This window comes from Erithacus rubecula (assembly GCF_903797595.1).
Source record: "Erithacus rubecula genome assembly, chromosome: Z".
In the NCBI taxonomy this organism is placed as follows: Eukaryota; Metazoa; Chordata; class Aves; order Passeriformes; family Muscicapidae; genus Erithacus; species Erithacus rubecula.
The window spans coordinates 19,029,855-19,054,555 of record NC_136661.1 but is presented as its reverse complement, the minus strand read 5'-3'; the positions used below and the strand labels follow the sequence as shown (position 1 = coordinate 19,054,555).

Genomic DNA, 24,701 nt, shown 5'->3' with positions numbered 1-24,701 from the left:
AACTAGAACTATCTAGGAGTTCAGCTGCAGTTATGCTGTATCACTTATCCTGGGCTGGATGAAGCCCTGCAATGTTCTTTTCTGACTTCAGCCTCTAAAAAGCACTTTGTAGCTTCTGCCAGTTTATTTAGATTACTAATAGATTACTAGCTCCTTATGCTAGTAATTCTTTGTTAACCCTGAGTCTACCTGGAGTTTTACACAGAGGCATAACAAGAGAATTGGGCAGAACAAGCTGTAGAAAGAATGCCTCAAATATAACACCCATGCACAGAGGCTTTCTGTTAGCTGTCACACCATGGTCACTGGAATCTATGTGAACATACGACATCTAATTTGGCTCTTGGTTTTTTGGCTTTTCTATTTGGTGTGTCTTGAAACAGCGCATCAGTGAAATACCTGTGGAAACTGTGCTCATGTACCAACATCTGGATATTGGTGCAAAATAGCAGGCTATCTAAAAGACTTTGGATGGCTATCTCTCCTTGTGTATACTAACAAGGTTGTATAGGACTGAATTTTAGGACTTAGACCATAGATTACAAACAGATATTCTTCTGGGAGTAATATAATTCATACTTGCTACTTTCTTAAGGAAAACCAGGCAGAATTTTCTTCACTAGCAATAATTCTTCGCTTTCTTGAGCCAATGACCTTTATGTAACTCCCAAAGGAGGAAAAAGGAAAGTTTGCTAATATCCAGTAGTCTAAAAATATGGATTTTCTTTCTGTCTTCAGTATGAGTTGTTTTATCACTTTCTTTCTGAATACTAAGAGCTATTTCTGTTAGATGATTTTTTCAAATACATACATGTATGGTGCTAATAGGGTACCAATCTTTGCCGTCACACTTCTGACTGAGGAATAAGGTTAAAGAAATTCCTGCTTGGCATAAGCTTTGTCTAAAATATACAAGAAACTTTTCAATCTCATATAGACTGGATCTGAAATATTAGAATTTATCTATCTCTCACCGAATGTCTGTGTAGGGAAATAAAGAGAAAACAAGTTTCGTTCAGTTTATTATCTGAAATGCTGGAACACCCTCTTACTTTCTGTCATTGACCAAAAACCTAAATATAACTGAAGGGCATGTCTAGACTGCTGTCAGACTGGAGAATATGCTGTGGTTCTTCCCTTTTAAATGCATTCAAGTTTTCATGATTGGAAATCATAGGCTGGAGGGAGGTGGCAAAGCAGAAAGGCATTGAGAATGTGCCCGGCCTCAGAAGCTCTGACCCATGTGTCATCAGTCACACAGGCACTTGCGTGTGCACACCTTGCATTTGTTTGTACAGACCAGATTTGCAGACATTTTCTAGGCTCTGCTTTCTTAAATGTTTTCCACTGATTATTGCTTCAGATATTTTTCCCCCAAGTTCAACGTTTTAATCAGTTTTACCCACAGATGATGTTGCCAGAATCCTTTTGGAAAGCCAGAGGTTAGAGGGGCAGCAGCACAGACAGTCCAGCAGACATCAATGGTCTGGAAAAGAAGTAGATAATGAACTAATTTTAAAACAGTTTTATCCTGCAAGAGCAACAGCGTTCACAGTGCTAGCAGAGACTGCCACTCAGAAAGGCTTGTAATTCAACACAACTTCAGTTTCATAGTTGACCAGCTTTAAATGTTGTTTATAGCTGTTCACATCACTGTTATGCCACATGAATTCCCTTTTATCTCTAGGTTCAGGTTTTGGATATACTTGCTTCTGGCTATATTTCAAAGTCAGTAAGCCGAGGGCTTATACTGCTGAAGAGGTTAGTCAGAGCTTGGTCCAACTTCTGAACAATGATTAAGCTTATGATTTCTGAAATGTTTATGTGAGCTGTGTCTTGCATTGTTTACTGCTGTTGTTGACACTAACACGTATGGTCCAGATGGCAGAAGAAGATCTGCATTTGAGATTATGTGGTGTATTGTAAACTCAACTTTGCAGATGTACTTCTAGCTAATCAAAGACAGAGAAATTGCTTTGAGTCACATGTTGGAAAGTTAATAGGGATATTTAACGCAACTCTTCCATTTCCAACTTGGAGAACTTGACAGACGCAAATAACTGGAGGCTTAGTGAGACATTTCTGAAGCTACTAACAGGCTCCTTTCTTTGGAAAACCTTAAGTGCAGCTGAAAGAGAACTCTACAAATTATTTACAAAATAAAATAGTAATTAATACCTGCTGGTGGGGGCAGACTTAATAAATACTGTCTGTTCTGAAAAGTGACCTAAACTAATTCGCTCACAAAAATCCAGTGAAATACAATAAATATGTGACTACTCCCATGTTGCAGCTGAGGACAAAGATGTAGACTTTCATAACACGGGGACATGACTAAGCCTGGAGCTTCTTACCACAGCTTCCCTCTCAGTCTGCAGGGACTGCTAGATTATTCCAGAAAGTTTGTCACTGCTTTAGGGGCTGAACTGCACACTTCTCAAAAGAGTAGCACTCTTCACCATCCCTGACTTTTGGGAAAACTACGGTCTGAACCAAGTATCCTGAATTTGTGTTAAAAACATCCACAGAGAGAGGGGATTTTAGCAATTTGCTCAGGTGCCTAGACTTGTGCTTAGAATTTAGTTTCAGACAAGGAAGTAATTTTTAGTAAAAACCTGTCAGAAGGTACTGGCATGACTCAAATGTAGTGTTCCTGTTCTGCCAAGAAGGCCTGAAGGCAGGAAAAAAAAAAAAAAGTGAGTCTGTCTTTAAGTTGGCACTACTTCTCTAATGCACAATTCAGTAGCATTTTCTGTGACTGCCTTCCTTAGAATTAACATTTATTTGCAATTTAATTTCTATTTCATTTTTAACTTTGCTTACATGATCACTATAGCTGCTAATGGCATTGGATCAGAACATAGGCTTGTGAATGACAATGAAGTATCTTTCTTCTGGGTCCATAACAATAAAAATAACAGCAAGAACAATGACAGCAGTGTCAGGGTAGTATTGTACCTCAGCTTTTAGCACAGACTTGGAAGCTTTCAAGTCAATCTGAATATAATGTATTTACCTTCACAGTTTTCTTGATTTGACATAAGTCAACCAAGACAGCTTCATAACTCTAGGAAATAAATAATTTTTAAGATGAATAAAGTGACCTAGGGATAACTTTTCTCCAAGAAGTACAAAGAAACAGGTAGACTGGATTTCTGGAAACTGGAAAGGTTAGGACCTACAGTCTAGACTGGTTGTCGTACAGACTTAAGAGGTTTCATCTCAATTTTTCTGTACAGCTTGTGTTTTTTTCTTTGTTCAGCAGCTGTTGGTTCTTCTCTGTAGAAAGGTGTTCCGTGCCCATCTCCCTGTTTTTGCTATACCATGGTGGGGAACTGTTTACAGTTCCTGTTACACTGAGCTGGATGTTCTACGAAGTACTATTTCATTAGTCTTCTCTGTACTTTTATTGTCCTTCTGATTGATCTGTGATAACATCTGATGTGATTTAGCACATTGCATTTATTCAATGTAAAATATTTAATCTCTTTAGCTGTATTACAGAAGAAGAAACTTTTCACACAAGAAACTTCGGTTTTCCACTTATCTTTCAATTCTCTCTGGAAATTGTATATGTTCAATATCTGTGTGTTGTTAATGAGAAAATTTTTGTGCATACCTTTGTTCTAGTGTTATGATAGCTTTTTTATGATGGAATACAATGTGAGTAATTTTTGTTTATAAACCACATTGCTTTTCAATAAATTGGAAATGCAGTTTACACAGAATTAAATCACAGACTAATTACCTACAAATGTGGTGCATCCTCATTTCTTCTTTTTTTTCATTATTAATACAGAATTGATCAACCATTAAGAAACAAAAGGAATACTGTTTTTTTTAATAGTTAACACAAGTTTTACATGTGTTTATGTGAAAAGAAACAGGTGCTATAAAAGCAGGTGCTATCAAACAAAATAAATCTGTAGCAAAACCACTCAAAAGCCAAATGTATGTGTTTTGTTCACACTCTAACATTTTGATTTATGAATGTTTTAAAATGCTTATTCGGAAATCATTGAATATCTCCTGGTGCTGTTATATTTATCAAATATATTTTTCCCACAGTAAACATAGCAACTAGAACTCAATTTGGAATTCAACCATATATTTGAAATACGACCTCATAAATCTGGGTACATTTCACCATTTGTATTTGCATATCTCCTTTCTAATATAAAATTGAATTACACTATCAGGCTATGTAAAATGTGTTGTTTTAGTACCAAAGCATTTCTCTAATCTCCTTTGTTGTTTAGTTCTGTAAATATTTACAAGCTTGTTTCTAAAAGCAAGAATTTTAAATGAAGTAGAGAAGCTAAATACAACAAAAGTAACAAATCAGAAAAGCATTTTTTCTTGGCCACAGGCTGATTTGGTTCAGAGTCTGATGAATGTTGCAACATAACAGTTGTGCAGAGGTAGGGGCTCCTTCTATCTTTGCCCCACAACAGCTACCACTGTATGTACCAGTCCTTTCTGTCTTTGTCAGGACTTTATACTTCAGCACATTCTGCAGCACCTCTTTGTAGCCAGACTGGCAAAAGAGAGCTCAGATGTTATACTAAACTTTTCCATGAATTACTTTAAGATACATTTTAAAGGACAGTCTATCTCCTGTTTTTAGAGAACATTTAAATAGTAATTAAAAATATAATTATCTGGAAAAGTATGACTTATTCCTATGTTTACATGTGAATTTTACCTCATTAAAACTACACTTCTGCCTTTTATCAAGACTGGTTTTCCAGCAAGGATTACTTCTTACATGGGGAAGGAGTGCACCAGCTCTGGATGACAACCCGAGCCCCAAGAAGGTTGAACCATGGAAAGATTAAAAGAAGGGTTGTGCTTATCTATTTACCCCAAAGAGCAGAAGTTGAGAGAACAAACTTTCTGTGTCTGACGCATTCTCTTTACTTCTCTCTGGCAGAGCAGAGTGGGTGGGGATGTTTCCAGAGATGTTTCTCAAGCCTTGGACATAGGGAGATGGCTTCACCCCAGCTATTTGCCCGCTCTGCAGAGTTAAGAATCTATCATCAAGTTCATGGCCCTTTGATTCCAGCAAATTCTGAAGGGCACAGGTCTTAACATTCGGTTATCTTTATGGCTGGACTCCATAATCTTAAAGGTTCCAACCTAAAGGTTTTCCAATCGAAATAAATCTTTGAAAATCTAGTCAGAAATGTGAAATGTCTGCAGGGATTCTTCTGAAGAAGAACAGTAGACTCCTCCATCAAAGTCACAAAGTATCTAGGATGTAAACAGGATCTAGAGAGTGGGACTGTCCAAGAAAATGAAACTTAGAATGCTATATTTGGTCTGAGACAGAAGCTGTGTGTAAAATAAACAGGAAAAGCACTTTGAGAAATGAGTAAAAGGACTTGCTGGCACTGGGAGAGCATGGAAGGCTTTTGCTGAAATGGAGATGTGACTGGACAGAGCTGGGTGAACATTGCTTATAAATATTTATCTGACTTACATATGCAAAATTCACTCTGACTTGTTCCCCTTTTTCTCTTTGTTGCAAGAATTTTATAAGTTTTTTTTTTTAATAGAAGTATCCTTGGAAAAGGAATCAACCAGTGTGTGATGGATTTACCTATGCAGACACATGAGAAGTATATGCAAACTAATTTTGAAAACTATCTGTTTGAAGATCATGCAATGAAATAAATGATATGGTAAAATTATATAAATTACACAATCAAGCCCACTGAATTCTGCACAGTGTAACTTCAAGACTCAGACTGCACTGGAAGTCTGAACTCTTACTTTCAGTGCTTTCCTGTGTGCTAAACATAGGGGTTTTTTACAGCAATTTTGCTGCAGCCATATCAGCCTTTTATCTGCTGTGGTCTGTGTTGCTACCAGCTCCTGTTTCTCAGGCATATGAGGCAAAGTCTTTTTTGTTTACAAGTGAGGTGAGTTGCTCTAATGCCAATCTTAAATTTTAGCTAAAATTTACAGTTGGACTTAATCAATATTTACACTGCTACCTAGTCTCATCAGCCTAGTTTTCTGAAGTTCCCCTTTTGCTGCTTCACTCCAGCACATGGACAGGGTAAGTTTTTGGGACCAAAGCTTCAATCTGTCTACACCACTTTCTTAGCCAAGTGGCTCTGCTTGTATATGTTTTTCTTCTTGACAGTCTGCTGGGGTGCAATGCTAGACTGTTTGTTTAGTTCAAGGTTGGTTATTTTCTTTATTTGTTTTACTTAGTCATTTTGTCTGACAAAATGACAAGATGGTAGCAAGTGTTTCTTGAGGCAAGAACAGCTGCCTGATGTCATCTTTTAGGGTGGTTTATTTTCTAAACAAGATCCCAGCTGCTCTGGTACTGGGTTCTATAAAAACCAAATTGCTTCTAAACAGCTAGATGCATAATTGCAAACACAGAGCTATGCAGGTGTTTGTTAGCTCCCTTGTAGTACAAAACCAAATCTCCTTCCATCCCCTCAACACCAGCTTCCTCAGTCTCCTCCTTCCACTCAAAATGAAGATGAAATACTTACACTTTTAGACCTTTTATCAGAGAATGCTGAAGTGAATTGATATGTAAACTACAGATACAGGAGATCAGTGTAGTCAAACAGTGTTAGATGAACTGATTTCTGGGCTCTTAAAGCACAGATATACACTTTGGGCTCATCAACTGCTGAGATCTTGGGTGAAACTCTCAGATAGAAATATATCAGATCTAATGTTTACCACGAGCTTATAAATCCTCCACATCCTTCTTAGTTTAAGTACAACTTCAGTATTGCTGGTGCTCCCACAGCAATAGACTCAATAACCTCCTTTTCAGTTATCTAGGATTACAGTTTGCTGTTTAAAGAAATTATCTGTAAAAAGCTGTCGGGAGAGTATTCTTAAAGTACTCTCTTGGTATCTGTTTTCTCAAATATCTGGTATGTTCTTGTCCACTCAAAGCTGTTAAATTCCATCACTCTGAGATTACAAAATTTTCTCAGCTCAGGCTGGAGTAAGGGTATTCTTATGTTTTTCTTCCTTGGCCTCTTACACAATTGCATTGAGGAATATAAAGATATAAATATGTTGAAAGTAATCTCACAGACCAAGATCTGCTGACCTAGGATGTCTTTCTGGTGTTACTGTTCTCAGATAAGTGGCAAAGAGCCAAATGTGATGTTATGGGCAGGAAGAAGTAAATGCATACATTCCTTGTACAGAGAAACCTGCGGGGGGTATACTTGAACTTAGTTTTGTATAAACAGAAGTAGTTAAGAAGATAAAAATGGTGCAAAGAATATTGCATGCTAACTAAGGTATCATGCACTTTAAAGAATAGTCTTGGGAGCAGCAAGCAGGCTTTATTTACTGTGGCCTTGAAAGGATCTCTGAGGGGAACCTGGAAGGTCATCCACAAAGAAGGAACAGCTGCAGGACAAGGAATGGTTGAAAAACAACAAGTTCCAAAACATCATGGTAAAACAGAAAGAGTCTGTTTCAATATTAAATATGGAAAAGTAGAGATTGTTAAATCTAGAGTTTCATGAGTTCAGTGAGAATAAATACATTGTGCTTGTACATGTGGGGAGGTAACTTTGTTCAATTTTGGGGAAATGATCAGGAGTCAATTTCTGGCTACAGTATCTTTGTTAAATTACTTGCTCTACCACCTCATAGCTGTAGACTTCCTAAAAAATAGGTGGTGGCTAATGAAGGGAACACCTCAGAAGGACATGGCAGAACAAACTACCCTCCTACTCTTCACCTGGAAGATGTCATCCCTGGAGGCAAGGCATGGTGTGGCTGGACAATCCTTCCTGACAGCCACAGCAGGTTCTGCCCATGCTGGGCAGAAAACAGTGGCAGTCATGCCACTGCTCATACAAGTTATGGGCTCTTAGGAACACAGGGAAGACTTAGCCTATTTTTCACATGCTCTTCCTGATATTGACTAAAAAGAGGAAAGTTGGATTTCATGATCAGTTAGGTAACAGAAAGAAAGGCAAATTCTTGTCTTATTCATATTTTTCTCATTTTCCTGAGGACAGAACTCTACTCTTTGATCTGCTGATCCTATTTTCATTTTAAGATTCTGCTCTCTGTGTATGCATGGGAACGTTACTGTAAATATGGAGGTCATGCACAGAAGAGTGAACTGCAAAGCCAACAAAGAGCTCAGTGTTGCGATGGCCCAAGAAGGTTTATTTTGGGGTGTTACTACAAGGATATTTTTGTACTTTATATTCAATTGGAAAGGAGGAACAGTTACAGCTTTGTTTAAGTATAAACAGTTCTGTTGTTGAAATAAATAAAATTATCTCATTTTCTGTAGGCCAGAGTAGTATTGTTTTCAAGCACTGAGTCTGAATAAACAGCAGACTGTTCTCATTCAGAGGTGAAATCATAAACTGTTTTCCCCCTTTAAATGTCCCTGGACTTTTTGAAATGACATCACCTGCACATTCATCAAAGCTCTGTATTTGGCTGGTTTGGCAAAAATTAAGCAATGACTTGAATATAGGCCAATTTGTAGAAAAAAATTACTTTACAAAATACATGTGTTTTAAATTTTCTTTGGAAGCTTAGTAACATAAAAGTTTTTATGCCATTATTTCCATACTTCTTTCCCCCCCTCCAAATTTTTTGGAATGTGTATTGTGTAGGATCAGAAATGTTTTCTTATTGAAAAACCTGCAAATCAAGAAATAAGCTTCTCAGAAATGTCTGCATTTTCACGATAACCTTGTTTGGAGGAAGGAATGTTTGCTTGAGGCTGCGCTGTTGTTTCTGCCTGGTGGGTGGGTTGGTGGTGCTGGAACATTCCTTCAAGCAGCTCTTGAGCTGATTGTGACAGAGAGCTCCATGCAAACACACACACAGCAGGAAAAAGGTGTCTCCTAAATGCAGGATCACACCCACACCACTGTGCTTGCTTAGCTTTATGCTTAAGTTTAATCCTGCTTCCCTTTTGCAAAAGGAGATGTCTCAAGTCTCTGGGGCTGCCACTGTATGGAGGGGCCTGATTGAATCCTGGTGTGGGCGGGAGGGATCCACCATCCCGGCAGGCAGTACACCTGTGCCTTGGGGCAGCTGGGGAGGCGCTGAATGCTCCAGTGTGCCGGGTGTGCCACTTGCTGCTGCTCAGAGTGGCAGAGTGGCTGTGTCCTGCTGACCGAGTCTGCCAGTGCCCTCCGGCAGCAGGATTTCCCTGGGCCAGCGGCAGGAGATTCCTGGGAATCCTCTGTCAGCCTGCAGGATAGCAGCTGGCAAGTTCTGCACACCGGGAGAACAGTGCCCTCCTGTCTTCTACCTTCTGGCACCAGCTAAGGGAAGTACCAAACAATTCACTAGACTAAATAAATATCTAGATTTACTTTTAAGGACCAATATAGCTTAACATAGGAAAAGTCCAAACTTCACTGGTTTTTTTTTTTGTTTTTTTTTTTTTTTGGTAATTAGATAATAAACATAAGCTTTTATTTTTGATGATTACTTTTTAGTTTGTGTAACATTACTGGACAATGGAAGACAGACTGTGGGCATGTAACATTCCCGTATTAAATTAATTAAGGAGGCCAGGCTGGAATTATGTAATCTTCATTCCTCAAAACTGAGAGCTTGGTAAAATAATTAATTCTTTTCATAGCAGCTTTAGATTGGACCCAGAAGGCCAGCTTATTGCTGGAGTTAATGAAAACAATATTTTTGCTCTGTACTCCTGTTTAAAGTCAGAAGGCCAAAAGCTGTGGACTCACTGAACCAGATTTTTCTTCTTGCTTGCACTTTAACACCAGAATTGTTGCAGTGGATCGGAGCAAAACTCCTACAAAGTTCTTAGCTGAAGCTTGGACCCAAGTTTAGGCTTTGTCAGAGCTTCATTGGACAGTAGAGTTTAAGAGCCATCTGCAGAGCTGCCTTTTGCACCTCAGTAACCCCATGGACTCCACAGGATTTTCTGCTGCTTCTGGATAGGGTTACCTTGGCTACATGTGCCTTTTCTGTTTATTCAGTTTATTGATGGGATTGCTGAACCAGCCATTTCCCTGACTGACCCTCAGAGTGGCCTTCACCATTACTTGTGTGCAGGAGCACATGGTCACTGTTAATCAGAGTTTTTAATGGGGGACTCTGGCACAGATGATTACCTTTGTATTTAGGTACTTGCTCCTTAATTTTAGGCAATATCACTGGACAAGCTGCATCCAGAGATGTTTAGGTTGGATGTTAGGAACAATTTCTTAATGGAAAGGTTTGTCAAGCATTGAAACAGCCTGCTCAGTGACATGGTTGAATCACCAATCCTGAAGGTATAGGCATACCTTCAAAATGTGGCATTTAGGGAACTGGGAAGTGTTAGGCATACTCAAAGATGTTAAGGGTCTTTTTCAAAGTAAATTATTCAAGGCTTTTCTGATAATCTAGCAAACTCTGGCATCAGAGAATCCCAGGCTGTTGTCTGTCAGTGAGTTAACAATACTCCAATTTTGGGTGTTTGTGCCTCTCTTTTTCCCGCTTCATTTCATTTGTGGGTTGGGTAGGAAAAAATCAGCCTCATAATTTTGCCTTACTAGAGCTAAAGTTGCAGAGGGTGAACTGAAAGCACCTTGAAGACTGCAGCTGCTGAACACCTTTTGAATCAGACACTTTCTCTGGGGCCACTATTCAGAGTATTGCATCTGGATGAGCAAATATTCAAGATGGATGATAAACCTCTGACTGAGTGAAGATCTTTGGCTAGAGAAGGCCATTCATTCATGGGGAGAGTTTAAGCCTTTTAATAAAATAGATGCCTGGTGGGCTTCATGGCTGAACTGTAGAAGCCAAAATGATATTTTTCTTTTGAGAATGAAATTCATATACCTGTAATCTGACTGCATCTTCCACTCTGTATTCTGTTCAGATTTCTTTTCATTTGCACATTGTAATCAGATTGACTTCTTCAAACTTTATTCTCATCTTTATCTTAATCTTATCTGCACAAGTCAGGATTTCATTCCAGTGAGTTGTCAAACAGTGCTGTGCTGGATCATGAACATTGGTAATCCTTCTGCATGTTGAATAAAACTAGGCACTTGACAAACTAGGCCCTTACGATTTCCCACAGGAGTAATTATACAAAAAACCAAGATCTATTCTTTCTGTGAGAGGCAAATGAACAGCAAATTTAGGAGGGAGAGGCACAGCAGAGTCAGAATGCACTGCTCCAAAAGAGTAAAGAGTAAAAACTAGAAGTTTTTAAAGAAGCTTTTATGCTAACAGATACAGAGGACAGACAGCACTTGCTTATTGAAGTAAATTTCTCAAATAACCAGAAGTTTTTACAAATAAACTTGTGCAGTGAATTTATCTAGTAAATACTAAAAATGTAAATGAAGGCTGACATGGTATGCCACAGCTGATGTGCTGTTTCCTTCTTTTGCAGCTGGAGAGTAAGTGACATGGGCATTTAGAAACAATTGTTAAAAGGAGGCAACTGGTCAATTTAAAATATATCAATCATTGTTACATTTTGTAAAAACAAACTATGATTCTTGTTCTCAGCAGAAAACACTAAGAAAGTGCGAAGATATGTGGTGTTGGTGGTTTTGTAAACCCCATATTAAATTTAAAAACTGAGAATCATGAGGGAACGTGAAAAAAAGTAAGCACTTAGTAAGGAAGAGGACAGAATCAGTGTTAGCTGCCACTGTAACCACTGAGAAAAATGTGCCAAGTTACTGGGAGGGGAAAAAAATGGGACAGTTACCAAATAAGCAAGTATGGACTTGGGTCATGAAGCTGTTGTTAGAATCTAGTCATATGAGTGGAAAAGTATGTGACAGAGCAGAAAGAAAGAAATTGAAGGGGTAAATGGTGTGTCACTGAAAAGCAACCTTATGACAGAGGACTGAACTAGGAAGAAGATAATAAATACTTAGAATCACAGAAACATAAAATGTTAAGTCATAGAAACATAGAATATCAATGGGTTGGAATGGACCTTAAAGATCACTAGTGCCAACCTTCCCTGCCAGGAGCAAGGATGCCTCTCACTAGACCAGATTGATTAAGGCTTTATTCAGCCTGCCATTGAGCACTTCCAGGGCTGGGGCATCCACAACCTTCTTGAACCTGTTCCAATGCCTAACCAATCTCAAAATAAAAAATTTTTTCAGCCCTAACTTTTTCAGCCTGTCTTTTTAGAGGAGGTCCTCCAGCTCTCTCATCAGCTTTGTGGTCTCCTCTGGACTTGCTCCAGCAGTTCCGTGTCCCTCCAAAACTGGGGACACCTGGGCTGCACATTGTGGACATCACTGAAGGCCCAGGAAATATTTGCTGGGCTTTTCAGGCTCGGAACTTCTTTTCTTTTTTTCACTCTGGGAAATCTTTCCCATGCTTTGACAGTTTCTTAGCTCCAGCCTGAGCCTTTCCCAAGAGGATAACATTCGGGAAAAACAGAAAGGAATTAATAATAAAGATAAAGCATCAGGTGTTGATTGAGAAACAGTTCTCATGCTATGTGATAGGGTTTGTTTTCTTCTATTGTCCAATGGACTGCTGTTCTGTTTGCAGCTTGAACCACACTATAAATGCAGTTGATTTTTTCACTAAATCGCTTCTTTCGCTGCTAGCTCTGCAAGGCTTTGTCGTTACTTGCGTGACTTCTGGCGCGCACAGCGACAGCACACTGTGCTCCTGGTGGGGTTTCACAGGAGCAGAATAGGAGGCAGAATCCCCTCCCTCGACCTGCTGCCATGCTCCTTTGGATGCAGCCAGGATTCCCTTGGCTTTCTGAGCTGGGGGCACTCACTGCTGGCTCATGGTGAGTTTTCCATCAGCCACCACCCCCAAGTCCTTCCCCACAGGGCTGCTCTCAATCACTCCTGTGCCAGCCTGTGTGTCTGGGCTGGCCCCAGCACAGGGGCAGGAGCTGGCACTTGGCCTTGCTGAACTCCCTGGGGTTTGCATGGTGCCACCTCTCAAGCCTGTCCAGATCCCTGTGGATGCCATCCCTCCCTCCCCTGTGCTGGCTGCCCCACCCAGCTCAGTGTCTGAGCTCAGGCTTGCTGGGGGTGCCTCGATGCCACTGTCCATGCCACTGACAAAGGTCTGGAACAGTCTCAGCCCCAGGGACCAACCCTGAGAGACACCACTGGTCACTGGTCTCCATGTGGACAATGACCACAATTCTGAGCGTGGCCATCCAGCCAGCTTTTTATCCACCATGTGGCCAATCCATCAACCCACGTCTCTCCAATTTGGAGAAAAAGCTGTTGTGCAGGACAGTGCCAGAAAAAAAATTGTACTCATGGTACAGTATAGCCCTAATGTAAAAGGAGCTGTTGTGTTATTGTCCTTATTTTGTCTTAATTCTTTTATTTGGTCTTTATTCTTTTGTGTGTGTTTTCAAACCTCATTCATACATTTAGTGACATTTCCATTCTTCAAATGAAACATAAGCATATGTTTTCTAAAGCAAAATTTAGGAGTAATGCTGAACTGTAGTAGTGTTTTGTAGTAGATCTCATACTTCTTTTTTCATTTGCCCTTCTTTGAGATGTTCTTTGTTAATCTTTCATTTCTTTCTTTTGCCTTCTGTATTTGTCAGTCCCATTGGGAGAATCTAGAGAAGTCTGAGAAACACCAGATTTTTTCTCCCTTAGCCCTCCTTTAAATTTACAGTTTCATGAAGCACAGATGCAGTCTATTTTATAAGGTATAATTTTCTAACATTAAATCAACGACTAAATTGGGGAAATATCTAATAAGTGGGGAAACAATGTAGTTGAGTGACTATTGTTCTGTCAGAAAGTTCTACTTTTGAAAAGCATTAGTCTGTGCTCTGGCCACCCTTGTGCTCCTTAAGTCCATACAAAGGAAAATTGTCTGAGTTAGTAACAAGTGAATTACACCCTGTAGTATCTCAGATCTTAAGACATGTCTATTTCAGATCGTCTCTTGATTCTATGCTTTACCCTGATGTGAACATTGAATATGGCTCTGTCACTGAAGAACATTCAAACACTGAAATCTTCTTAAATTTGTGTTAAAACTCTAGTTTAGAGAGCTAGAAAATCAGGAAATTTTGTGCTAAACAGGTTACGGAAGAATGCTCTGCTCCTACTGTAAGCAGAAATCGCTGTGGTAGAACTTTGATTTTAGAGAAGCCAGGAATTAGAGTGCGCTCATTCCCTCAGGTTGGGGCTTTTTTGCCTTTTGCTCCTTTTTACTTATAGAATTTTTTCCCTAAGTTGCTAGGAAACACTAGCTACTGGGTACTTACGGGTACTTAAGAAAAACAAAAGAAGTGGCCAAGCTCAGGAGAAGCTTTCTGTTTTACAGGAGTTTCTCTCCGAGGGACAGAGATACCTTGAGAACTGGGCAGGTGAAGGATGGGGGCTGGGGCAGCCGCTGGCATCTCTCGTTCTCAGCCTCGGAGGAGGATGGTCAGAGCTGAGGCTTGAGGAAAGGAATTGCTGCCACCGCTATAACCCAGGCGGGATCTGTTTCTTCTGCTGTGGGGTGAGCCTTTGTTCGCTAGAACGGACACTGAATCGGGACCTTATTGTCATCCACCTCACCAAAAGAGGGGCCTATCACCATTTCTCGTGTGCCCGGGATCCTGAGCCCAGAGCCAGGCCACCACTGCCCCATCCCCACGGCTCCTCTGACGCTGCTCCGGGTCTCTCCGCACTGTAACCCTGCACCCCCTGCCCTGCCGGGACATCCTGCAGTCCCAGCTGCCACCGCAGAGCTCCTGATCCACCTCATCCACCACCCGGGAATTCTGCTCATTCCTGCCGGCCCAGCTTGGTGCTCCCCAGAGTCCTGCAGGGGCTCCGGGATCACCTGTCCAAGAGGTTTTTGATCCAATCCTTTCCCATCCCGGCTGTCCCAGGGGTTTTTGATCCAATCCTTTCCCATCCCGGCTGTCCCAGGGGTTTTTGATCCAATCCTTTCCCATCCCGGCTGTCCCAGGGGTTTTTGATCCAATCCTTTCCCATTCCGGCTGTTCCAGGGGTTTTTGATCCAATCCTTTCCCATCCCGGCTGTCCCAGGGGTTTTTGATCCAATCCTTTCCCATCCTGGCTGTTCCAGGGGTTTTTGATCCAATCCTTTCCCATCCCAGCTGTCCCAGGGGTTTTTGATCCAATCCTTTCCCATCCCGGCTGTCCCAGGGGTTTTTGATCCAATCCTTTCCCATCCCGGCTGTCCCAGGGGTTTTTGATCCAATCCTTTCCCATCCCGGCTGTCCCAGGGGTTTTTGATCCAATCCTTTCCCATCCCGGCCCGTCTGGGCTCCGCCGCCGCTCCCGCCGCTCCCCGCCCACAGCGCCCCCTGCAGGCGCGGGGGAGTCACCGCCCCTGCCGGCCGGGAGCCCGCAGCGCCCCTGCTGGCCGTGCCCGGAGCTGCGCCCGGGGCAGTCCCGGCCGGAGGGGCCCTGGGCTCTGCTCTGCCTGGGGCCGGCGCTGCGGGGGTTGCTGTTTGTTTGCTTTGTCACACACACTAGCAAAGAACTGGTACTCCTATTCTCATATCTTTGCCTGAGAGCCCCTTCATTTCAAAAATATGATAATTTGAAGGGAGAGGATTTACATTTTCCATTCCAAGGGAGGCTTCTGCCTTCCTTAGCAGAGACCTGTCTTTCAAACTGAGACACTGAAGAAACAATAAAAAAAGTAGTTTAAAAAAGTGTTTAACTCCTGTATGTACCTTTGAAACTACTAAATATGATCTATCCCATATTAGACATATATTCAAATTAATCCATCAATAATGAACTGATGCAGTGATGTGAGGTTAAATATCTGAATATCCAAATGAAAACAAACTTTGCAGTGACAATTAAGAAGAAACTTCAAGACTTAGATCCACAGCGGGAGCCAGCCTATAGCTAGGCAAAGAAAGCATGCAGCAGAAGGAGTAACTCTTGGTAGTAAATCGAGAAGGCACCACAGCTCAACGGTCGCAACCAAGGCAACATCATTAAATATAACCACAGTAGCTAAGAGCTGAGATGACGTAATGCAGCCTCTCTTCCAGTCATGCCTTTTGACTGCCTGTTGGCATGAACTACAAGATAATCAAATAGATCTGTAATTTCTTGCATAGCCTGTTACCTGTATTGACAGTATAGCTGTCATCCCATGTTCTTCATCAGCCATCAAGGAATGATGCCTACAACATGTGTAGCCTGGAGTTCAATACAGGGCTGCATGTATATATATATATATATACACATTGTGAGCTTTAGTTGAAAGTTGAAATTTGTGTATTTAAGACAAAATTGTGTAATTCTCCCACTCTATAATTGGATAGCATAATTGCTTCCCTAATAAATAAGCATAATGCAGTCAATTCATTCCATGATCCATAAATAAAAAGCATAATTCATTCATTTAGTGACTTGTTCTCAGTATGAATACTACAGTAGAAAATACGTATATTATGATATCAAACAGAACTAGATCAGTATGAAATCACTGATGAGTGAAATCAAGTGAGATACAAAGTCACAAACATGGTCAAAGCCTACCTCATCATTATGTCCTTCTAAGACTTTAAGATTTAAAACTGAGTCATTTAGTTGACCACTGAAAATAACATTTGGCAGAATTAGAGAACAAATTTATCTCCAACAATCTTGGTGTTACTGTTTTTTTGTCTGGAGTAGGCATGTACATATTTGCCTTCTTAAAGATTTAAAAACTGGTTGTTAATGATATTAATAATTAAGTAATAATAATTATTTAGTTGAAATAAATATGATTCTTTTTATAATTCTAAATATAATTCTTTTTGCAGGAATGATTTTGACTAAGTCTAAAAATTTAATTACATAACGTGCTGAAATTTAGGGAAGATTAATCTCTGTTAAAGGTTGTTGAGATGAGGAGTCTGCCTGGAACAGCCAAGGAAAAGCACATAAAATTGAAAGAAGGACCTGGGGAAAAAGTGGATGGATATTTCTTGACTGACAACTACAGATTTAGTTTTAGTTAAAAGCACTTGAGAATTCATGCTACATTTTGGATGAAAGTTTGTTACATTTTTATTATTATATTTCTGTAAATCAAAATGTTTCATTTCAAATTCCTTGAAATGAAATGTCTTTGTTGAGATATTTTGCTTTGAAATATGCTTGTAAAATTTTAAAGGTAAATACATTAATAAATTTTTTTCTCTTTCTTTCTCTGTTTACTTTAAGGAGAATAAAACTTCTTTTCTATTTTGAGCTTCTTTAGATTTAGTTTGAATTGCTTTATCAGGTTTGACCAGAGAATTGAAAAGTGGTTTCTGAGAAGTCAGGAGTGGATATTGTACGTAGTATAGAAGGTATAAAATAAATAAGAAATAAAATAAGAAAAAAAAGAAAAACAAGAAATAAAATAAGAAAAGACTGCAGTAGTAGTAGTACACCAACTATTTTAGACCCATGATGTGTAACTTGATTAGGCTTATTTCTTCAGCTAGGAATATTTTGTATCCTGGTTCACACTGTGATTGAAGACATACTTTTCTTATGTAAAACTGTTATGTCATGTGAAATGTGCAAGCTATAAAAAACACCTTATAATGAAATCTGCCAAGACTGATTGAAAAAGCAACAGTTCAAAATGGGGTTGAGAAAATAATTCCGACCAGGATATCCTATTTTGCTGGTTTGAGTGCTCTGATTGAAACCGTCTGTGAAGAAAACAGCCTTTGCGTGATAGGCCCAGATATAAATTAATAAGACAACACTGTGTTGACCTACTAAGCAAAAAACACAACAGCCCAATAACTACAAACAGACACAGCTATTTTACTGCTTTGCTAAAAACTTCCCTCTCCCACCCAAATTGTTTTGTGGTGGCTTCTTTTGGCTGCATGCAAATTCCTCTGTTAAAATGCACACTTCCCCAGACAGTCCCACCTGTGAATGATTGCAGCCTTTAACCCTTAGGTTACATTTTCTCCTAACAGTTCACCCAAAGATGCATATTGTTCTGTTTTGTTTTTCAGCAGCTTAGTAGTTATATTACATAAACCAAACGAGATGCTAGGGAGCTTCATCCCAAGGGTCAAAACATTAGAGGTTCCCTCCAGAGACTCTGATCACTATTGTAATCTGCATCAGAATTGTGTTCTGTCTCAAGGCAGGGTTAACATATTGATCATGTAACTTGAATAAACTACAGGTAACAACTTTGTACCCTCCTGAAAGAAGTGAAATATATTTTTTATGTGACTAACACAAAATATTTTATAGCAGTTGATTTGTTTCAAGTGTGCCTATGACAGAAGAATCCAATACTGCATTTGCCTCTGCATGAGATGTTACAAGCCTTCTGCTGCCAACATGGGCACGGTGACACTCTGCACATCATGTGTTTAACAATTTATTTCACTGAACTTGAACAATGTTTTTTTCATTATCCTTGTGCTTTACTGAAGTTTTGTAACACTGGCTGTCTTCTAATGATATTTACAGCAGAGAGGGTTAATCTCAAATGCCTTTTTCCAAGATAGCTGAACACCTGGATAGTATCAATTTTTAATAGAAATTCAGATTTTTAACTCCTTGGTGGCTAACTGTAATTTGAAAAAATCTATTTGTCAATATCAGGAAAATTAGACTAAACAAGGGAATAACCATAACAACTTGCAAGAGCTATTTTCACAAGTAAGTGTACTTGCAGTATAAATATTAATCTCAGTCCAACAATCTGTTCAATTTATGACTTTTTGTCCCAATTTTTAAATTCCAAATTCAAATGGACTAATAGTTTCCATATTGAAGGTATTTTCACAGTATAAACAAATAGGCATTTTCCCATGAAAAGAACACTAAAATTTTGAACAACATCCATCCAGCATGAGGGAAACAGCAAGATGCAGTCTCTCTCCAAATGTGGAGCTCATGCAACCACATGGGACACTAAGTGCCAAACTGATTGGTGCTCAGCAACAAGACTTATGGTGCCAGTAAATATTAACCTAGAACTGTTCAGAAGCCTAAATTGTCTGAGTGATACATGGGTGGACAGTGTACTGTTTCTGATCTATTAAAAAACCCTTTCACTGGATTTTAGATAATGTATGAAGCTGTAGAAAAAAAAATCTATGATTTTAAGTACCTGACTTGCAGAAATACATTTGGGAAGACAATATTGGAGACAATAGGATTTAATGTGCTCTTAGAGAATTATACATTTGTGGTTTCAGATATAATCAGTAATATCAGTCATAGGAAAACTATAAAGAGTTAAAATAATTACTGTATAATTCAGTAATTTCCTAGGCTTTCATGAGATGTAGTATCAATTCCAATTAAAAACCAAAGAAGGAAACACTACAACCTTCCAAACAAACAAACACCCCACAAAAAAGCAATCAAACTATTACATGAGTACATAATTCAAGAATAAAAAGGTCTCAGTTTTAGTAATTTTAAACCTGTTTTTCAGTTTAAAAGTTGCTGTTAATCACCAAAGAGTTTTCGTTGCAGCAAAAAGAAAATTTCAGATAGTAAATGGTGTGTGCTGTATTGGAATATACATTGCTACAGAAACTGAATATTCTGTTCCTGCTGTCACTGCCACAGTAGTTCACAAGACATAACTCATCTGTCCCACTCATCCCTGATATTATTGATATTAATTCAAATCCTTTCTTTGGCTAGGAATATAAATTTTAACCTGGACTGACATATTTTAAGACATATTCCATGTCTGAGGGTTGACAAACATGTTAAACTCTCATGGTGAAGATGTTTTACTCCTCTTGTGTTATGTAAGAAGTGTGGTGACTTTTTACAGTGGTGATGTAAAGACCCAAAAGAAGCAGCAGAATAGTTTGGAGCAGATGTTTCAGCATCTCTGATGCCACTGTGTCTATATGGAGAATAATCTCTTTTTTACAGTGAATAGTATCTGAATTAAACTGCCTAACAACAGGAAATAGTTAATTTCCAAGAACATGTGGTCAGGTTCTGAGGTTAAATGTGTAACCTTGTGGGGAAGATGAAGGCTAGAAATGTCTTTTTTAGCATTTTTTACCTTCAAGTTCAGTCCAGAAATGTCAATGTTGTGGTTGACTTTCACCATTCCTATTTTAACTGGCTGATGCTAAGATGAAAATTCTAGAACCAGTCTGACAATTGATTCTTATTGACAGGCCTTGAAATGCCTTTCACAGAAATTAAATTTTTGAGAAGCTCCACTGACAAGCACAACAGGGCTCTTAGCAGCATCTGCCCATTCATCCAATTCATTCCCTTATACACTTGTGTCTGAAAACTTTCTCCAGCAGTGAGCACAGTGAAATATCAATGATTTTTAATTGATAGCTGAAAAATCTTTTCTCCAGCTTCAGTGAGGTTTCAGCACAGGATCATTGGATAATTCAAGCTGGAAGGCTTAAATTTAATTGCAAGCTTAAATTCTTTGCTGGCTGCAAGCCTTTAGCATGTACCTGTTGTTCTAAAGACTCCTCTGTGGTATCAAGTGACTCACAAAACACATATTAAAAATTTCACTTCCCACATGACCGGCACATTACTGAGCTGGAAAGCAAAGTCTGGAGAATTTATGAGAGTGGCTCAGATAACACAGGAAGCCATAACTAGAATGGAGTTCCTGACTTTTAATAATATTGACTCTTGACTCTGCTTTTGTCATGGTAATATCCACCCCTATGGGAATGGGAACGTGGGTTTACTGACCACCAAACACATTTTTGATTATGTAGCACTCTAAAGAATATTAATATTTATTTCTAGTTCAGGTTAAAGAATGACATTAAGGGAGCATTTGAGGGTCACTTGCTTCTAATTTCATGCAAGGACATATACATTCTTAAATTGTTATATAGATAATTGTAATCAAAGATTAAATGAAATTCAAATAAATAAGAAGATTCTAGTTGGTGAAGTACAGGGATCTTTCATCAAGGCAAAATGTTTCTCTGTGCACAGAGTCTGACCAACAAAACAGGACTAATTATATTCTAAGTTCAAATGGTGGCATAGCATTTTTCATGGCACAAACAATCATCGTGTATGTATTATATGACAGCTGAAATATGGTGGGTGCTTCCAGCAGTCCAGTATTTCTACTTCTGGCACTAGGCTGACATTAACCAAGAGGGGAAAATACACCTTCCTGTAACTCCCAGGCTCTCTTATCTAAATTTTCATTTGGCCTAAGTCCAGGATTTAGTTTATGACCTCTGATGAGTTCACAGTACAAAGCAGAAAACCCACAAATCTCATCTGCGTAGTCTTACCCATTTCCCTTCTATTATATTATTTCTCATAGTTGCTGTAAATTTCCATGCTTGTATTAACATTGCACAATTTATTGGCAAAGCAGTTTAATTACTTGTTTTTATTAACAATTAATTGATATTGGAAACCCATGCTCTGGGAATATTTATACATGGAAATTTTAGTTTTAATAACTAGGAAAAATAATAGTGTGTAAGCTGAACTCTTTTTATGTGGCATATTTTGTAGGGGACTTTCCTTTCACATCTCATCAACTGCCAGTCAACTAGTACTTTATTACATTAATAAAGTCTAAGTGGAGAATATCTGATGACAGAAACATTGTTTTCCTAAACTATAAGCTAAACTTAGTGTTTGAATATTATCACCTAAGGTGGGTACAATAAAATACCTTACACATATTTAATTTATATACCAAACTCTATTTTTCCTATTCCTTCTTATTATTAAAGTAAGATTCTGGCTTAATTTAATCCAAAGTACTATGTTTTTAAAATTTCCTGAGAGAGTTATTAATCTGCAGGAGTAGAGTTTATCTGAGTTAGCTGAGGGACTTGCTCTAAGTCAGCATTTTTCAACAGTGAGGTGGTAACATCTCTGGGGAGAATTAAATCTTATAATAGCGATTCAAGAAGGATGTAGGAAAATGAAGACAAGTTTTTCTTTTTTATTAGATATTTTTCTTTGGGGACCTACGAAATGCTGAACCATTTATTGAATATCCTGTAAGCATTTTGGTTTTCCTTCATAAGAGCAAGAGAACAGCTGGCCAGCTGCTGTGTTCTTCTTGGGCTGAGTGAACAGCAGAAGTGGCTGGTGGGGGAATTTCACTTTCAGATCTCAACAGGGATGTGCATCTCCTTTACTCTGCATGGAGAAGGAAGCTGTGGAGACAAGAGCAGGATGGTGCAAAGGCCTGAGAACTTGCAGGGGTTTTGGGATTTTGATAGTATTTTGAAGACATCAGGTCATGTGCTGTGATCAGTCAAAACAGAAATTCACACAGCTGCCATGGCACATGAGTCTCATCCAACACACTGTCAATCAGCATCAGTTTCATTCTGTTCTCTCCATCTGCTGGAATGGAATAAGGATTGCAAAGCTGGTTCAAAACATTGCCAGACATCACTTCAGTAACTTCTTAGTTCCTGCCTGTCTTGCCTGCAGCATATAGTCCAGCATTTGGCAGGTCTCACTTCTGTGAAAGTGGAAAATGTACGTGGCCAACACATGAAAATAAATTTGTATTGAGAGTTAATTTGTATTTTTTCTTACAATGGTGCTGCTCAGCAAATATCCCTTCAAATTTCATATTTATTGGGCTTGCCTGAGTACTAGACTTGGGTAGGCTCCTCACAGATTTCCCAAATAAATAGAGCCTGGGTTTTGGTTGGAAACTTGGACAACTTACAAGAATCTTTTCTGAGTTGAAAGGACTGAGTTATCTCTGATCCATAGGTACTTAGTTTGCATCTATTTTGCAAGCCCCCATGTATCTTCATCGTCACTGCCTTTAAAAAAAAAAATCAAAGATCAGGTGCATTTATTTCCCCAAGTATTTGTTTAGATAATTTAGCTTCCTAACTTATACAGTATAAGGAATTTTTATTTACCCGTTATCAGTTGATCTACTGACACTATTTTAAAGAAGAGTCATCTGCTTCTAGTAGTGTCCAAAAAATAATTGTATTTTATGCTGAAAATATTTCTTTGTTTAATGACTTCCGGATTGCTCCCTGGATAGGACATGGAGGTCAGAGAATACTTTACCCTGCGAGCAAACAATAAAATAAAAGGGTCTGTACCCTTGACATTCCCAAACCAGAGGCAAACAAGGACAGAAGTAACTCATTTAGGCACTCTAGTGGTATGCTTAACAATGGAAGAGGAAAAATGGATGCATCACTGTAATTAAAATAGATTAAACAGACGCGGAATTTATTAGTCATGGAAAAATCACAGCTTCCAGCTCTTGAGGAGACAGTTTCTGGAAGGCTATTTTTGTGATATGATTGACTTTAAAATGGAATCCACTGTACTTTGAGAATTATCTGGAGGCAAGACCAGCAAATGCATTCAAACTGTCATATATCAGTATTGGCAAAAAGGAATAATTTGCAAATAATACTTCCAACATTTCTGAAATATGCTGCTACTTGGAAGCTACTGTGGTTGTCAACCTTCCTGCAGACTAAAAAAATAGACAGTACTCTGCTCCTTTGCATGCAGCATGAGAGCACTAGGAATGTGCAGAAAGTTTGGATAACACGTAGAGTTAAGTAAATGGAATAGGCCAGATGAGATCAGAAAAGCAGGAAGAAATCTAAAACTGCAAGTACAGCTGGTCAAGACAAGCACAGCTCTATCCTAACACTTAATAGGTGGTGCAGGCTTGATGGCCATGGAGCTTCCTCTCTCCATGCCATGTAGTCAGGGAGGCACCTGCTCCTACTCCAGCTATTACACAGATTGCTTCTTCAAGTCAGTTTCTCTGTCTAAGTTTACTTGGGACTTTCGGTGGTGGAAGATTTGATCTTGATGAATTTTTCTTACTGGGAAATTCTTTTATTGCTACGAGTGTATTCAAGTACAATAACAGTAACAATTATAGTAGTAGTAGTAGTAGTAATAATAATAATTATAATATTGCTTGTGCATGAAGAGCTAAGCTTTTCTTGAATTAAGGAATCTCAGGCTCATCAGAGCTTTGTGAAATTGTATAACATATTATATGTGTAATGCTTCATAAACAGAATTTTCATCATTGATTACATGGTGCAAGGAAGCAGATGCATTTTATAAACAGTTCTAAAACTTTTGAAGGGAGAAAAATACTTTAGGCACTGCAATGAAACTGTGAACCATTATGATTCCAAGCTAATGCACTAAATTAATATCATATTGTGTGAAAAAGCAGAAGCAGGATTCTGAGGTAACTTATTTTAATATTTCTCTAGTTTAACACTCTTGACCTTAAGAGAATTGGATGAGATTCATAAAAGAGTAAAATACGCTCAAAGTTGAACAGAAAGTGATGGGAAAGAGTGGGGGACATGAAACTCTTGAAGAATTTTATACATTTTTTTAGGTATCTTAGTACAAGGAGCAAAACTTAAAAGTAGAGATGTTTATTAGAAAGTTTCCAATCTTAAATCTAAGAGTCCTACCAAAGACTTTGAAATTGTCAACATGGCCCTTTATAAGTTTATTATTTGCCTATGAACTGGCATGTGTTTTAGATTTGTAAGAGGAAGTTTTCTAATGTACACTTTCAGTGTTTCTCTACTGTAAACAAGTCTTAAATACAGAAAGTTGTACCATGAGCCAAGCTGGACTTTTACTGGTCACCAGGGTCAACTGCAGAACCAAGTCTGACCTTCAATCTCTGACTCCAATTAGTCACAGAACTAATTTATTTTTCATTTTCCAGACCATTTGTCTTCTTGGAAACCACAGTGACTTATATAATTCCAAGAG

The 24,701-nt window shown here is 38.8% G+C and overlaps 1 long non-coding RNA gene across 8 annotated transcripts in view; it reads right to left on the bottom strand.

Annotated features, from left to right (window-relative positions):
* LOC306814547 overlaps nucleotides 1-24,701 on the bottom strand; it is a 74,927-nt gene that overhangs the window by 34,277 nt on the left and 15,949 nt on the right. For 5 of the 8 annotated variants that reach the window (XR_013777192.1, XR_013777194.1, XR_013777195.1 and 2 more), the window contains exon 3: nucleotides 1,403-1,486. This is a non-coding gene — a long non-coding RNA (uncharacterized lncRNA). The remainder of the gene's footprint in view (nucleotides 1-1,402; nucleotides 1,487-24,701) is intronic. The other 3 variants (XR_013777193.1, XR_013777197.1, XR_013777198.1) reach the window with 1 other exon arrangement.